The sequence below is a fragment of the Dufourea novaeangliae genome, unplaced genomic scaffold, assembly GCF_001272555.1.
Source record: "Dufourea novaeangliae isolate 0120121106 unplaced genomic scaffold, ASM127255v1 scaffold56, whole genome shotgun sequence".
In the NCBI taxonomy this organism is placed as follows: Eukaryota; Metazoa; Arthropoda; class Insecta; order Hymenoptera; family Halictidae; genus Dufourea; species Dufourea novaeangliae.
Window position 1 is genome coordinate 3,883,454 of NW_015373942.1, and position 12,890 is coordinate 3,896,343.

Here is a 12,890-nt window from a genome sequence, read left to right on the forward strand (position 1 = left end):
CAGTTAAAAAACATTTTTGTTAATACAGCAAAAATCGACTTCAATGTTACCAATACGTTTCTTCAATAACTCATCGTTAAACAAAAAATGACATCTTTCCATAACGAGTACACTCGACATAAGTATCGAAAGGGTTAAAAATAAAAAGATTTTGATACACGACCTCGTTACATCGTTTCCAGTGCCTGTACGAAACATGATTCCGTCACCTGGCATCGAACTGACAGGTAAGTATCGCGAGCCGAGCCTGACGAAAAGACGGAAGCGATTCACCGTTCCGTCCGCGCTGGGGCGTGTCATTAACCTTTCCGCCGTGCGATGCTCGAACCAACACACCGCCCGCGATTCCTACAAAACGGCGATGCAATTTGCAACGAAATAAAAACTAATAATAGCCAACTCGCGGTCCCCGACATAACGAGCCGGCTCGGGAGTTCGTGTCGCCTCCTCCCGAACGATTCATTGAAAAAAATTCGCCCGCGAGGGTACAAGAGGTAACAGAAGGGGGGAGAAAAAAAGAAGAAGAAGAAGGAATAGGTGTGCACGGAACGTGGAATGTAAATGCAGTCGTGTTACGAGAAAACTTACGTTCCTCCCCCCTGCCACCCTCAGTACGATAAGCGTAATGAAAATATCGCGAACGCTGCACGTAAACTATTATCATCGTTTATGTCAACCGACTAAGGACGAGCCGATAATTACGGACAATACTCGGCCCCCCCCCCCCTTAAAATACAAAGCTGTCGCGTGTAACGCGTTCTCTTTGATGTTCGAATCTCGCCGCGTGATAACGGAAGTGACACACACACACGTACGTCGTGTTTGATCGGTTTGTGCAACCGAAAGTATGTACGAGCATCGGTTCTTAAACGATCGAAATATTCGGTTATCTTGGACATTACGATCGGCTACCGCGTACTCTTGATAATTCTGGTTAGGTCAGTGTATGGTGTAACTGATAGGGTACTTTGGTATCTAGGTATCTAGAATATTGCCTATAGTAGTTGAAACATGGACAAGGGATTGTTCTTTACAAATTAATACTCGAATAATTTTCATCGACAAGTATCTACAATTTACATTTCTTAAACATGTATTTCAATGGTACATTAGGTACCATTGCTCGAATAATCACCACTTTCACAAGTGTCCTTCAAAGTATCAAAATATATATCCTTTACCCGATTACTCTAAAATCTCCTGGAGGATCCTCTAAACCGAAATTATAAAAATACCGATTCTTAATTGACCGTTATCAAAAGTGCCTGACCACCCTGACACTTCCAGTATTATAAGATAAAATATAAAGCATCCAGGTAAAGCATGCGTCTACTCGCATATCACTCGATTAAAGATTTTCTTTTTCTTCCGGAAATCATGTAACCACCTGAATCTTTTGTCCTCGACATGCCAGAATATTCTTCGAAATTTTCCTGGTCTTCCGGTGTATCAAGGACATCCCCAGTAACGTTTCTCTTTCCGTCTCCAAGCGATGATATTACCGTAAGTACTGAGCAATCTGCGGTTACGCATTAAATATTCATACACGGAGTGACGTGTCGTATATATGACTGGGCCGTTGCAGTTTATTGCAACGAAATTAAAATATTCGAAAAATAATATTCTTTTCGCAATCAGAGACGATAACCACAGTTGGAACATAACCCAAATAAACGAGAGGAGTACGTTTAGAATTAACGGAAAAACAATGTTGATTAGCGAATAGATGAAAATCACTTTTCTTACAGGTGAGCGCGAGGTGTCACGTAATAAGAATGACGGATAGGAAATCTCAATAAGTAGGAATATTAATTCTCCCAGACAACGAATAGACCAGACTTTTATCGAAGTTTTATCATAATTTTTTCAATAATCTAATATACAAAATTTGACAAACGATCCAATATAGCCACGAAGTTTGCTTGTGGGGTGGGGGTAAAAACAATATTTCACATGCATAAGCGTGATATTTATTTTGCAAGCTCTATTTCCATCGTTTTCCCGGTTTGTAGTCGCTCGTATGGTAATCGCGGGTAAAGAGCGCTGGAGGGAGGATAAATAAAACGTGCCGTTTGATATTGGACTCGAAGAAATCCTTTTACGCCGACCCGTCGCGTAAATCTTAATCATTCCATTAATCGAATCATTCGCACGGAGTAATAACGTGCCTCTTTCTTTCGATCGATTTCACAATTCGTTAGACACAATTCTTCGTGCTTTGTTTAGTTGCAACAATTGGGTTTTGACATTCAAATTCTGTATTATAAATCCGATTGCTGTGTAAAAACAATTCTCCCAGGTGGTCAGTAAATTTTAAATTAAATAAATTGCTGAAACACGAGCATGTATGTTTCTAACAAATTACTATTATAAACAGAACCTAAATAAGTCGTATTTCATGTATAAATGTTAGTTACTGGTACAGCGTGATCAACCTAAACTATTGTAATTAGTAGAGTACGGATTTTTATGCAAAACATTTTCTAAAATAATTTTTTAAGATAACAGTAAACATAGAAATTTCGTTCTTTTCTTAAATATCTTATTGGGTTCAGAATAAAGTAGAAAACAGTTTACATTTGACGAAAGTTTTTTCTCTATTGTATTACACAAAGCCCTATTGGCTGTAATTGCATAAAATTCGCAGTCTAGTAATTAGCAAAATTTCTAACATTGTTTATGACATATAATTTGAAAATCTCGCGAAACAAGGATCGTGCTAAATAAATGCATTTCCATAAAGTTATACACAAAATGGAACATTGACGCTTCTAAATAAAGCATCGTGTATGAATGAAGCAATTAAATCGAATTTCGAGTTCACTTCCGCCTTGAGCGCTTCTTATCTAACACTCATAAAAAATGTATTCGCTATTTTTATTCCCTAGTACAGTAACGTTAGCTGACCACCTTCACTTATTCTTAATCGTGCGTTTACCATTAACTGCTGTCATTTTCAAAACACAAGTGGATCAAAGTTGTAACAAGAAATGGGTTTTGGTTATTTCTCCGCGATTTTTTCACCTGCGTGCAACATCAAATAACCCCCATTACCGATCGTCAATATAATATACACATAACAGATAGGTTTATTAAATCATTTACCCAGCTCGGGACAAGCATTTCTTTTTCCTGTTTCATGGAAGTATTATACAAAATCCGCGATTCGATTCTTCCCTAATAAGACCTTTCCACGCTTTCGTTACCCGTCAGCTGACTGGCCGTTTCAACGGATGCGTTTGACGTCGCTCGAGAGTTGTAATTTCCATCCGCGTTCGAATCGGTGCGTCGTACACGAAATCTAACCTATCGGGATGCCGCGAAAACGATCGACCGTTTATCCAGAAGTGAACGACCGTGCCACGAGAAAAGGAAAAAAGACAGGAAAGAGTATACAAAAAGCTTAGCTAAGCACCCACTGTCGCACGTACACGCACGGTGTATGGAAGACGATCGCGAGGGGGGAAAAACGAGAGGGAACTTGTACTTTGCACTATCAGCGTTCATCGAGGAAAAAGAAAAACAACCGTGAAACGTGTTTACTCACTTCCTCGCCGTTCGTGCCGATCCAACAGTTTTCAGTGCAGCTCGCTGTCGCCGATCAAAATCGCCTCCCGAGGCGGGTATCGCACCGGTTCAAGAACGAGCCGAATCAGGACGCCGGAATATTATTCGGGCACGTCGATGATGTTTGCCCGGCCGATGCACACGGATCACGGGAAGAAGGCGACGAATGTGTTTGCTCGTCGATCAGTGTCGTTCGCTCCTGACGTAGTACGTGTCACGTATACTTATAACCGCGATCCTCAAAGCGGCACAGAAATCTTCCGTCCCCGGCGTCTTTCACAGTTCGATCCCGCGGTACGGATCGGCTAAAAATGCACTGGACCCTGGAATTTCGGCGGTGACGAGAGAGAGAGAGCCGAACCCGCACGGTTGCCAGAGTATCACCGATACGCGCGTACGTAGACACGACTGCGGGAGAACAACACACGAGGAAGAACTTCCGCACCGGTCGGTGGTTCTGGTACGACTGGAGGCACTGGACACGGACACCGCTCCGAGCCCACTCTGCCTCGCGTATGGCTGAGGCATCGTCCAGTGATCAATCGGATCGCATCTTTCCGTATCTATTGACGAGTTTCCGCTTCTATCGCTATCGCGTAATTGTCATCGTTACTTTATACAATATAATTATTAAATACACAGAAATGCATACAAATTATTATTTTTGAGAAAGTACATAAAGCGATAAATGGAATATAACTTAAGTTTCGTGGGATAATTATAATGAACGTTTGGGATTGTCAAAGTAATGATTTTTAAATAATAGACATTCGAAATTATATGGAAATCACGATATTAAATTTGTTTTGAATGTTTTTTAGTGCGCGTTGGATGGGTTTGTCGGTATTGTAGGGATTCCTAGGTAAATGTGTGTCGTGCTTAGTTGATACGATAGATGGAACACTTTCGGCGGTAAATTTGAATTAACGTAGCGACTGAAACGGGAAGAGAATCGATTGCTCTATTACGGAAGGGAGTTATGAGTAATTTTCGTACGTAATAATATATGAAAGTAAAATACTACAATATGTACCTTGTATAATGCGACCAAATATTATTGCATGTAATGTATTACTTTATGTCTTTATTTTATCATATTTATGCATTACTATAATATCTTACTGACGATCAGTTATTAATTCAATTGTATATACAGCTATATATATTTTTTTTCAACAGTTTGAACCGCACTATTTAAATACACTGACTAAAATTGCATTCTGCAAAGTATTGTTTTATATATTACTAAAATTCTGAAGAGATGAAACACATGTTTGTTGTATCTACCCTCAGTCTAAATATGAAGGTAATGTAGTGCAAAATGCTAAAGAAAAATAGCATTTTCTACTCGAAAGGATCTGTATAACTTTGTATATTACATACATTCAATATATTTTTTTTTTACAATTCCAAAAACTTTCAACGTTCGCACAGCAGTACCCCTTCAATTGACCGGGCGAGAAGGAAATTCCGGGATGCGAGATCTCGGGGTCGAAATGATTCCAACGACATTGATCTTTTCGTTTTATTGTACCAAAAAATTTCATCTCGTTCAATCATTATTAATTCAATATAATATATTTATCCTTTATATTTGTTATATCTTATTTATAATAAATATTTATAATAGTGTAGTGTTCATTGTTATTCCTTATTGTGTCGCCATGAGCCATGAGAACGTGGAATCAGCGAGTTCTTAATTAACCGTCACTATACTAGCTAAAAAGACATTTTGTGATCCTCAACAAATTCCATGGAAACATATTTAACGGACGCACACCGCGTCGACGCGTCCTCGGAGTACCTACCCGCCGCATTATTCCCGTCTGATTTTCCAAAATTCAACTCAAACGCGAAGATACATTCATCTGTCTGAAACGTTTCGATCCGAGATTCACCGAGATAGATCGTTCGGAATTTCAATAATTCAATTGGTTCGTTTTCCAAATAGACGCGAGCACTCGGACGTACGACAGACAATTCGTAACGTTAAAAAACAAAACCAATAGGTACCTAAGGAAAGTTTACAACTAGCTTAAGGCTCTAGTTCCCATAAATCAGTTTTTCGGTTGGAGCCTGAACGAGGAACGTACGTCGATTATCGGGAGTCGTTCCGTTCGGATTCGGTTCAATAGTAAATCATAGATTTCGTCATCACTTGTTATTTTGTTCTGTATTCGCCCGCGATTCGTTGTCGTGCACGAGCCGCCAACGAATACGTCCTCGTTCGGCACCACGACGCAACGTCAACTGATTTTAATGTACTAAGGCCTTAACGTGTCAAAGCAGCGGAGCTAATTTACCGTTACACAGTAAGAAAATATATATACCTCTACGGACACCAATAATTCGATCACACGACACTGCCGCGGTCCTCAAAAACATCGTTTTAACTACTAATCACCGCCTCTCGTCGTCGCTCGAAACTCTGTGAACAATTGCTCCGTGCGCTTTGTTTTCGTCGCTCGCGTAATTATACCTCCCTTCATTGTCGCTCGTTCCTCCGGTAAAGCTCAACTTTCACAATTATCACGATCGGCTCGATTCCTCGTAAACCCTGCAGTATACTACGCGCGATCTGTTTCGATCCCATCGATCGATTTTTGAACACCGAATAGGCTTACATCGTGATCGATCGGTCGTTCGTGAACTCTGGTTGGAAAATTCGAACTGAACACATTTCGTACGGAATTTTTACCCTTTTGTTTGGGGGAGGATTGGGATATATCCCGAATTACAAGTGAGTTTATAGGCTGACTTACTGCAGAGTTGGGGACAATCGTGGTTTCGGATGTTTTCAACGTCTTAACGTTAGTCTACCTACCGTTTTACACGCTATGTATCGGAAAGACTTCTACTTTGATGCGCACCTATGTACACCTACGAGCAAACTCGGCTTCCACTAGGGTAGAAAGCGGCGTAGAATAAAAGTGTTCTACCACTTGATAAATTTATTTCAAGTACTGAAATAAATGTTAAACCGAATGTTAATTTGGCATACATTTCAATAGTTCCCGATACCAAATGGTAGGAGGCCCTTACTCTTACGCCACTTTTTCTCCTAGTGGAAGCCGAGGTTGCTCGCAAGAGTACGTTGAGGATCTCGTTTACCGAACGTGGATCGAAATTTTTACGACGTATATGAATAATTAATTCAAGCGTCTCGTTTCACCGCACGATGGAAAATTTCGCTGATTTAAAAAACGTCTAAACGAAAATATCGTTCTTCATGTTTTTACACTTTTCTCTTTTTTTTTTTTTTTTTTTTTGGAAATCTGTTATTGTGCATTATCTTCTTTCTCTAGATCGTTCATCACATGTGTGCTTAACCCTTTCGCTGCTTGGCATGCCTATAGGTGCGATTCTGTATTTATAGTAATTATCTATTGAACAAATAAGGCTATTTGTATTGACAAGATAATCAAGCGGTTTATGAACTTCATGTTGAAGTACACATACACACAGTACACAGCACGGGCTACTGCTAGAAGTGTATAATAGTCGTATAGTAAATAGAAGAGGTACAGTGAGTCCACCTAAACTTCGTGGATGTAGACCGCTGTTTAGGACAGTAATGAATAACAATACGATTAAAGTGACGACAATTAGCAACTACGAATGCTTATTAATCAACAATCATGACTTAATAATAGAAACGATTTCAGCGAGCAGAATTATTAAACATGATTCATGGATCAATTATTAATCACAGGACAATTACATTTCTAATAACATATGCTCTGATCGAACTATTATTAATTCATCGATTTACCAGACGAATCAAATGAATTGCTCAATAGTAAAATACTTTATTGGACGTAGAAATACAGTCTATTTTGTAATCTTTCTCAAGTGCAATTGACTTTGATCGAATTGTACGACGTCGAAAAAAGGTTGCAAATTCACTATACTTCTTCTATCGGTACAATTCACTACCATTGCTAAGTACCTGCGTCCGAGCCCTTCGCAGTGAAAGGGTTAATATTTACATAGTAGTATTATTTACGATCGGCTCACAAAGAATTTGAGTAGGATGTTGTACCTCGACTTCCGCTACCGCATCCCCTTCATTTCAGGGCACACGTATCGACTACGTTTATAAATCTCAAAATATTATAGCGTACTTCAATGTTTCAGGCGTACACTGGAGAATATATTATTTGACCCGTTTGTATATCAAACTTAACCCGTTTACATGAACATGATAATAGACTTGATAACATCGAACAATTTTCTTCAAGGCGTGATAGTCTTTTTGACATTACGAAATATCCGAGATGAGCACAATTCATCGACTAAATAAGTCGATAAGAGTTTCGAATAAGCAATAAAAGATGATAGCTGCCTGTTTCGATAATTACACATAAGAATTGCAATTATAAAATAAAAAAGTAACTCACTGTTAGAATTAATTAGACATTCTTTACTTTCTCTAGGTAATATTCGAACAAAATTGTGCTCATTTCTGACAGAGATTAAGACCTTCACGTTAACGTTGAAGAATTTTACATGATTTTGTAATCGTTTAATTACGGTAGTTGACGTCGATTTCATGCAAAGGACATTAAATAATTATTTGATATTTTAGGTACAACAATCTTGCCAGCCATCGGAAATTCGTACAAGGTTGTCTTTGCTTCTAACACGGAAAACATATTGTTATCGAGCCTTACAAAATACACATTGTACATTGAAAAACTCGAATCACGTCAATCACACGATGTACAGAAAAATGGAAGAATCAAATCAAATATATTCTCCGTTAACGTAACAGCATCATCGTTGTCGGATATTTTACGTAGAACTAGCCTCGATCGTTCCCAATCGGACAATTAACGATAAGATTTGTGTAGCTTTGATCAACTATTATTGCGAATGCATACGTTGGCATCGTCATTAACACATTAGATAACATCGATGATATAGTATTATGAACGAGTAGCAAAAATATTGCTATTTCCTTGTCTCGATGAAAGATCTCTGAAGGTGGGAGATAAATCGCTCGAAAAAAAAAAAGAAAAAATAGAAAAGAAAGATCGATTGCTTGTGTGTCGCTTGAAACTAATCGAAAGCGAAGGTAACGTATGTTCGAAAAAAGAATAGTTATTTCTCGGCGCTGCGCACCCAATTCGGAATTTAATTCCATTTTCTATAATTATTTGCAAACGTTGGTATCGAAATGTTACCAGTGGTCCGAAGTTGTTTACCCGATTTCTTTAAAACGTTCCAGACACGCTAGAATAATTCTAAACACATAACTATTCTTGCTTCAACAAAATGGCGGAATGTTCACGCGACTATATGTATCGAACAGCGGGATCGCGCGGCCACACGACGATATGTCGTAAACACTGTGAGCCTTAATCGAGAACTCATGGTATACCCGAGAAAGTTTTTTCACGAACGGAGCCTGGGCGAATCGTCGTGGAACGGGGAGTGAAAACGTGATCCGTTCCATACCGATCGTAAAATTACGAAAATAACGCTCGTTTTTTTCGGCCACGAATGGCATCGCTCGTCACTCGATTGCTTTTGGAGTTGTCCCACATGATCGTATACTTACGTTACATCTCTTTTCGTTCGTACGATTCGAGTTATATAGTACAAAATCCCGCGCTTAAACAACCGCCGATCTGATTGTCTCGTTAATGAAAACGTTAACAATTTTGGAACGCTTTGTACGTTATACACATTGATCAGACATAACGACTCCTTTGAATTAGAATTTCGTTTGTGATTAAACTTCAGAAAATGTCAACTCACGAAGAAAGATAGAATATTTAAATTGATAATAATTCTGGTTACATTCGAAATCGGCGAATTCGGTAACATTGTAAGAATTCTGACAATTCCGAAGCGTCGTGAATGTTACGATTCGCAGTAGATTATGACTCATTTGTATTATTATTAAGTTTAGAATCTTTCGGTGAGATGTCACGCCACGAAGAAAAGGAGAAAATTAATATACACCCATATGATATAATCAACGCCTATTGTTCGTCAAACATAGCGGAATAAATCGTAATTAGTACTTAAGTGGAACTCTTAAGATATCTTGAACTTCTATGCAACGACTGAGTACAATAAACGTTCTTGGGTGTTCAATCGGTAAACTTTCGTGATTCTTATTAAATCGTTGCGAGGCTGTGTCACGATTCCTACCGTAACTGAAAAAGAACGTATGGTACAAGTGAGAAACACAAGGAGAGACACAACAACAATTTGCAAAAAAATAAAAAATGATTATTAAAACTATCCTTTTCTTTCGGTTGGTTAAACAATCGATTAGCAAAAACCATTATACATAGATAAAGAGTTGTGCGGATACGATCAATAATAACATATAATAATTAATCGATAAACCTATGTTACATGTATATAAAAGTAAAATAACGTGAGATCTGTGAATACGACTTTACCTCGATCACTGTAATCTACGGGGAAGGAGAAACGCAAAATTCTATTGTTCCTTTCTTCGTCGTTTTTACCTAGTTGCCTCTTTTTCGTTTCCATTCGGCTCTAAAGAAATGAGTATGCCCCGGGGAGTGCTAATGGCGTCTAATTAAAGCTACTACACCGAACTTAACGTCGAAGTAAAGAGAATGTTTCGCGGGATAGATACGGAGCACAGATAATACCTTAAGAGAAACTGCTAAGAATTATTGCTAAGAATTACAAATAAGCTTTCTAAACGAATCGCTCTTCTTGTTTCTTTTTTCTGCATCGTATCGAACTGAAAAATCAACGTCGACGCGAGCCGTTTCTTATTTGTTGCACTATATGGATATCCGGATATGTGTAGTAAGGTTCGTGTTTTTTTTTTTTTTCGAAAGATACACCTCGCGAAGAATCATTTCGCAACGGCGGGACAATATTAAGAAAGAGTGACAGAGTAAATGTTATTAAGTCATCCCATAAAAAGTGCGATTTCGTTTGAGAACAGAGTCTGGTAAGACGTACGTGATTATTTATTATAAATATCTACCGATCCGACGATCGTTGAACAGTATCGTTATGAAAAGTTAGACCGCTTAAAATCGACATTAAAGTAATAACAGCCAGCTTTGATTAGACAGCGAAGAGATTCGTGTAACGCGAAAACTCGCCGAAAAAGAGTCGTAGGAACTACGAGAGTACGATTCTCTAATATCGTTATTTTGGATTTTCACTTTTCCCGAAGTTCACAGAATTACACGGATAGGGGGAAATTAGATTAAGTGGGGGGAAAGTTGAGATTGCAATTGAAGAACTTGTGCATACGTGGTTTTACCAAAAAGTGGTCAGTAAAACCTACCATACAGATGAAGAATTGTAGAGAGTAAAAGAAAATACGCTACCGTTTAAAAACTTGAGATCTTGATTCATTAAACATACAATTATACAGTTTAAAAATCATTGGAAAAAAGTAATTAAGATATTTCAAATGTTCCATATTGTTTGCACGGATTAATTCATTTTCTCACAAGTTTACCTACTTTATTAGGTGTATCGATGAATAGTTCATTATTTTTTAATAAGATAACAAGGGTTGAACATATTTTTTCCCGGTTTTTGTGTTTGATAAAAACGGTGTCACTCTTTTCGCTATAAGAAAATGACGACGGATATTGGTCAAGTAACACAGATTTTAAATATCCTTGAAAGTATTTTAACAGAACCTGGTAAAGTATGCACTAATACATTTAATTACAATTTTTCAATCTATTATAGTAGTTTAAACAATTTTTATAGACATGAACTATAAAAACTATCACTATACATATATACTTAGGGGTTCAAGAAAAAAAGAAAGTACAAGAAGATCACTAAAGCCATTTCTCGTAGGATACCAAAATTTCGAACGGTAGAAAGTATTGCTAAACAATCTACAGTAGTGTCTCGATAAGTGCGACGAACTCGAATCTGCTTCGAAGCATTCTTGACAGCAGACATTTTTTTTGCACGAAGCCGAGCTACTTAAGCTTCTGTTTATTGTTTTGATTAGTTCAAGAGGGGGACCCCACCAGTGTTGGGAACTCCCTGTCGTTCGTGTCGCATTCATCGAGGAATCACTGTATTAGGACAATCTATAACATTTTTTCACCGAAAACACCGCATTACTTATGGGATGACCTAACACATACGGTTACAGCAGCCCGAGAAAGGCGTCGTGAGGCGTGTATATAGGCGCCGAATAAGCCACAGAAACGCCGTTGTTGGTTTCACTCCATTTTAATAATCATTTCTCTAAACAATAATACATTGCTATACACTTCACCAACGGACGGAGCCGCTGCGAATTTATACCAAAAAAGAATCCACGAAAGTACGTCTTAAATAATTCGTAAACAATGTAAACAACACCCGGACGACATTTACGATCTACGGGAATATGCATTTAGCCTTCCTTAAATAAAAAAAGAAAGGAAATAACGTAACGATTAAAATTACGGGCGCGGCTATCGCATATTTAAGACGTGATCGACAGTCGTCATCTAGATCGCGATAAAAGTGTTCAAATAAATAAAAGCCATTGTTCGGACGACAATTCCATCGAAATGACGAAGTTTCGTGTAGAAGAAAAGTGAGGAAAAAAGAGAGAGATAAAGGTCGAGCGCGAAATTTTCGTGGAAGTATAATACGGAAACAAGTGGCGTACAAAAAAAAAAGAAAAACAGTGCGATAGGCGCGCCTATATATGAATAATAATAGAACGATAATATTAAATTCATTAGTTAAAACTAAGGAGTGAACCTATTGCAGAATACAGACGGGAAATTTCAATGTTTCCGGTTTACAAATTGTTTCTTAGTACAAATATTTTTTCGCGTGCTTCGTGATAGTCGAATTGTTATATTAGACAAACTTATCGTTGATTTCTTTTCTTTTTTATTTAAATGTTACATCTGTACGCGAAAATAAAAAGCTAACGCTATTATTGGCTCGTATTCGTCTTGAGACGATTAATTCGATGTTGACGCCGTTTCGTTAATGCTCGTCCGTTTTTAGAGGGTGGTTCAACCAAACAAAGACTCGAATTTCCCTTTCAGTTTTTCGTCACGGGGACCCATATTAACAGTAAGGCACAATTTTCTGCCCGAGAAGGCACTACAAAAAACACCATGCCTACACACGCTTGTACGTACAAGAGAGAGATCAATTTGAAGCGACGTTTTACAACTAAATGAAAGATCATTGTGCACCAAGGTTTAGTTTTTTTCTTTTTCGTACCGCTTTTCTTTTTTCTTGCCGTCCATGTTCACGCATCATCATTTATATATATATATATATATTATTCTTTCGTCGTGACTTGTCACATTCGCTGTCATACCTAGACACGCCTC

At 38.1% G+C, this 12,890-nt stretch overlaps 1 protein-coding gene across 1 annotated transcript in view; it reads right to left on the reverse strand.

The window, feature by feature from the left end:
- The window catches only part of LOC107185745 (inositol 1,4,5-trisphosphate receptor), a 43,276-nt gene extending 43,081 nt beyond the window's left edge, over nt 1-195 (reverse strand). The window contains exon 1 of the mRNA XM_015573502.1: nt 164-195. The gene's annotated coding sequence lies outside the window, so the exon portion shown is untranslated. The remainder of the gene's footprint in view (nt 1-163) is intronic.
- Nucleotides 196-12,890: the final 12,695 nt, after the last annotated feature.